Raw genomic sequence first — 5,777 nt, 5'->3', positions numbered from 1 at the left:
GTCAAAATATTTTCAGAAGTGGCTTTCCCATTTGACATTCCTGCGAACATCCAGTTTCTGTGTTTCTTGATGCCATTTATAATGGTCATTATTGTATTATGTGAAGTAATTCTCCTACATGTTTTATGATGTCATTTTAGTTTCAATATGCATTTACTTGAGGACTGATGATGATTTTCTTGTGCATATGTTTCACAAGATGTATTTTGCTTGTTTCTAATTTATGTTCTTTTTAACATTAGGTTTTTAAGAGTTATATGTAGAGTCTAGATTTGAGGCATTCTTCAGGTATAGGAGTTGCAAATATTTTATCCTTGACTATGGGTACCCTTCATCATCATCATCATCATCATCATCATCATCATAGTATTACTATTATTACTTTTGTACATGTATGTATCGTCTTGGGGCTTGAACTCAGCGTCCCTGAGATTTGTTACAATTTGTTAATAATTTACCATTTCAGTCATGCCTCACTTCTGACATTTTTTGCTGATCAATCAGAGATAAGATTCTCAGGAACTTTATTTTGTGGGCTGGCTTCAAACTGCAATACTCAAATCACAGCCTCCCAAGTAGCTAGGATGAGATACATCAACCACCTGCTCCCAACTTCTATTCACTATTTGTATATGAGCTTTCACAGACTAAATTGTTTTACACTTTTATTGAGTTGAACTATAACATTTTCCTTTCTTACAATTTTAATGCGAAATTGTAGAATATTTCACCTCCAAAATTGCCAAGAAATCTTCCTTTGCTTTACATTTAAAAAACTCTTTTTGTTTTATATACCAAGTTTTAATCCTGTTTGAAGTTAATAAATAAATAAATCCTGCTTGAATAAATTGTTATGTTTAACTAAATGTTCACTTTTTAATTCTCCCAAATACTGTCTAATCTATCCCCCTTATTAAAGAGAATGTCATTCCACAAATGTTTGGTTTTACCCCTTATTAATATTCCTTGATAATATTTATGTGGATCTAATCTGGTGCCCTACAGACCTATTAAGCTGTGTATTATTTCCTCTACAAATATAACAAATTTACACTAACAGCTTTAATATTAGAAAGAGCAATATATTCCAGTTTATTATTCCTTTTCAATGACTCAGAGTGCTGGTCAGGTGTTTTTAGAAATTGTCATAAACTTAAATAAAACTGTGAAGCTGAGCGCTGTTGGCTCATACTTGGAATTCTAGATTTCTAGGAGGCTGAGATCTGAGGATTTCAGTTCAGAGCCAGCTGGAATGGGAATGTCCATAAGACTCTCATGTATAAATAATCACCAGAAAAACAGAAGTGGCACAGTTGCTCAATGAGTAGATTATTCACTTTGAACTGAAGAACAGAGGGACAGTGCCTAGGACCAGATTTCAAGCCTCATGAATGAACAAAAAATAGGGGAGGAGACAATTTATATCTTTGCTGAATTGTATCTTCCAACCCACAAAAAAGGTAAGTCTCAATTTATTTAAATTTTTGCTTTTATATTCAGCATTTTATAATTTTCAATTTAATACATTTTGACGATGTGTGAAGATAGCACAAAGAAATTCACAAAAAACAGTTGAAAAATAAAGGGCAATGGGAATGGAGAAAGACAGAAACGGGTTAATCAACCCCTTCATTAATATGTGAGAGTGTAAAATATTTCAATAAGATTTTTTGCACAATTAATATACACCAATTAATAAATATCTTCCAAAGACTTTGGTATTCAAGTATGACATAAAGGAAAAATTCAGATTCTGTGGTGAAATGAAAGAAAGAGAGTTGAGAAAGTACATACTTTTAGTGATTGTCTAAATAAACTAAGAAATTCGGTCAACAGTTTGAAGGCTCATGGCTCATTGAACTAGAAGGCTGCTGTTATCTAAGATAATACTAAAATGTTAGACTTGAGCCCATCTTTAAGACTGCTTAATACTATTGCTTTTTGAGTCAGTATACTTTTTATTGTTGTTGTTGGTGGTAGTCGTGGGCCTGAAGTCTCCCTCAGCTCATCAGCTCAAGGCTAAATCTCTACCACTTAAGCCATAGTGCCACTTCTCATTTTCTGGTGGTTTATTGGAGATAAGAGTCTCATGGACATTTACTGCACAGGCTGGCTTTGAACCACCATCCTTAGTTCTCAGCCTCCTGAGTAGTTAGGATTACAGGCATGAGCCACCCGCGCCCGTCTTCTCTGTGCAACATTGTAACAATAAAATAAAATCAATAAAGGACGTTTGATAAATAAAGCAAAATGATAACTTACAGACAAATGAAAATAATAATATACAAATATGTTTATATACATGTATGTACACATCTTTATATTCTTAAATATGTACACATATATATAGGTATTTGTATATATACAGACATAGTGTGTACATATACATTTATTTAAAGAGACGAATCAGAAATATATTAAGAGCATATTAATGCCAATGAAAAACTTTAACCATCCTGAATAATTGATCAAAAATCCAAATACATATCTCTATAGTAATATAACAACAACCAAGGAATATATGGATGTATCATAACATACCACGACATTGCATACATATAGAGATTAGTGGAAATAGAAACAATAAGATATCCTTGCACAACCATTATGTAGAAATTGGAATCCTTATACATTGGTGCTTGGCATTTAAAATGATATTTTCAGTTTGTTAAACATACTGGAAAACTTTAAGATATTACACGTAGAGTTGCCTCTATGATATAGCATTTTCAATCATAATTTTATATACAAAATATATTTTAACATATGTCCAATGAGACACATGTACAAGAATATACATAGCAAAAACTTTTACAATAACATATAATAAAATATTTAAATGCCCATTGAGGATATAATACCATTATATACATGCATACAAAACAATATGCTCTATCTATGAGAAAAATTTAGATGGACTTACTTTGGAAATAGTAACATTACATGGGAGAAATAGATAAAATAGACTGCATTTTCTAATTATATGAGCTTTTTAAAATTGGCACATCTGTAGAGGTTGAATATGAAATAATATCTGCTAAAGGGAGGGTAGGTTGAAATAATGACAGGAAGTGTTTACTAATAAATATTGGAGTATTTTGAGAGGATAGTGATGATAAAATGTTCTAGAACTGAAAGTGATGTTCTTACTCCAAATCTTTAACATTCTAAGAATCATTGTACTTTATCGAAGGATCACATATTGCATTTGCATTATCCTTAAGAAAAATTTTAGAATAGTAGTCGGTGAATCTGTGTAAAAATTTACAATTTAAAATCACAGAATTATATAATGCATAACTTTAGTGCGTTGATGAATATGATTATCAATAAAATATGATCTGTGATATATTCTCTTAGTGACCATACATGACATTGCGAGTCAGTGAATATTCTACAAAATTATGTAAATTGAGGGATGAGATAGGATTGAGAAGGATGAGTGATAATGATGATCAATATGCGTTGTATTGACCATGGAATTTGTCTTAATGATAAACTGCTTGCCTTGAATGTGTGAAGCCCAGTGTTTGATTCCTCAGTTCTACATAAACAAAAAAAAACTGGAATTGGCACTATGACACAAATCAGAGTACTAGCGTGAGGAAAAGAAGCTTAAGAACATTGACAAGGCCCTGAGTTCAAGCCCCAGGACTAGCCAAAAAAAAGTTCCTTTGTATTAAGCCGGGCACTAGTGTCTCACGCCTGTAATTCTAGGTAATCAGGAGGCTGAGGATTGAGGTTTGATTACGGCCCAGGCAGGAAAGACTGTGAGATTATTATCACCAATTAAATCTCAGAAACATCTGAAAGTGCTGCTGTGTCTCAAGTGATAGATTTTTAGCATTCATCCAAAGGAGTTCAGGGACAGCTCCCAGCCCAGCGTTCAAACCTCCGAAGACAAAAAAGTAAACAAACAAACAAAAAAACACCTCACTAAACACTATTCATAAACTGCTTTGTTAAACAGCAATAACTCCCATAAGACTACTTAAAGTTAATTAAAAATGTGATAAAATACAAGTCATTTTGGGAACTAGAAATAGTATACAGGGGACAAAGTAAATTTTACATCATGCAGTTTGAGTTGAAATTTTTTCTATAGTCTTCTAACATCATTTATAAAATTGACAATACTGCCAATTATAGGTCAATTTCCTTGAGGAACAGATTGAATTCTGCTGTTTTTTCATAGCAAACTGTAGATGTGATTTTTTTGCCACTTATTGAAGTATATCTGATATTTTAAAGTAGATTTTTCCTAATATAATATTAATTTAATCAATCATTTCATTAGGGAGATGTTGGTCAAATTTTTTTTCTAGTAAATCTTATCACTTATAATAAATGAGAGCATGCTGTGATAGTCTCCTATTAACATGACAAAATACTTTATAAAATTCACTTAAAAGGGGGAAAGATTAACCTTGGCTTCTGATTTTATACATTTCAGTTTATGTTTCTTAATTTTTTTGGGTTGGTGGTGGCACAGTACCCCATGTCAGGAACACGTGATGGAGTATGAGTATTCATGGAATCCAGGAATTAAAGAAGAAGTGACATAGAAGTGGGAGAGGGAGAAACTAATGTATGGAAAGAGGGAGAGGGAGAAGGAAAAGGAGACAGAGAAGAAAAAGAAGGAAGAGGAGGAAAGGACTTGACCTTAACATACATTTTGACTACAAGTTCTCGGTGACCAAATCTCTACAACTATGCTGACTTGAAAGGGTTCACCTCTTTATGGCAACATAGTGAAAGCTAATTATTAATCTCAATCCTTTAAGATTTCAGATTTAATTTCTAGAGTGGTGGGTAGATATTCCTATACATTGTGATAACTTCTGTTCCTAAATATTTACTTGAATTAATCAGAGAAGCTATTTGGCATGGAGGTGTTTTGGTTATAAAATTGCTGGAGCGATATTTTGAGTGCAAATACGTTTAACAGATAAGGAAGCTTCAAGATATTTCATTTTATGACCTACAAAAGTGACTACATCATCTAACTCATAATGACTTGAATTTTTCATAATTTTATGACATTTTCATTCAAGATTTTGTCATCTAATGAAGTTCTTTCTAGTTGAAGGAAAAATAAATACTATTACAATCATTAATTTCTTAATTATTTTATAGAGTAGGTATAATATGAATTTCCCAACATTCAAAAATAATTTATATTCAAGTCTATAGGATAAACGGATAAGTCATGGAATATCTTGCTTTATCTCATATTGAGATTGATTCAATATCTAAAAATCACTGTTAACATAAAATACACGAAATTCAGTGTTTCGCTGAAATGTCTTGGTAATCAAACCTCAGAAACATATGAGCAGTAACTAAGATTTTTATATATTCAAAAAAGTATGGATCTATATTTTATTTCAAAAAGATTAAGTTTAAAAGAAGAGAAAATCATGTGACCACAGTTGATAATCCTTAATGAAAAATTGCTTAATTCACCCTGACAGAGCCTATTGCTTTTAGTTTACATGAGAAATTTGTTTAATGATCCCTTTGTTGCTTTTGAATTTATAGTACTTCAATTTGTGCAAAGATTCTGTCATTTAAATCTTCGAGTATATATTTTTTCATAAAAATGAAAACTTTTTTTCACACTGCAGGTTCAGGTTTAATAACTAAATAAATATCTAAATGTTAATTTCTTAAATTGAGCCTCTAGAATTCAAAGAATAAGAAATTTATTTTATTGTTAAATGTATTATATGTGTGCTGAATATGAATATCTCAAGCTTGTAATCCTCACTACTCAG

This window comes from Dipodomys spectabilis, unplaced genomic scaffold (genome assembly GCF_019054845.1).
Source record: "Dipodomys spectabilis isolate Male_0828 unplaced genomic scaffold, ASM1905484v1 ptg000159l, whole genome shotgun sequence".
NCBI lineage: Eukaryota > Metazoa > Chordata > Mammalia > Rodentia > Heteromyidae > Dipodomys > Dipodomys spectabilis.
Note: the sequence above shows the minus strand (reverse complement) of the source record.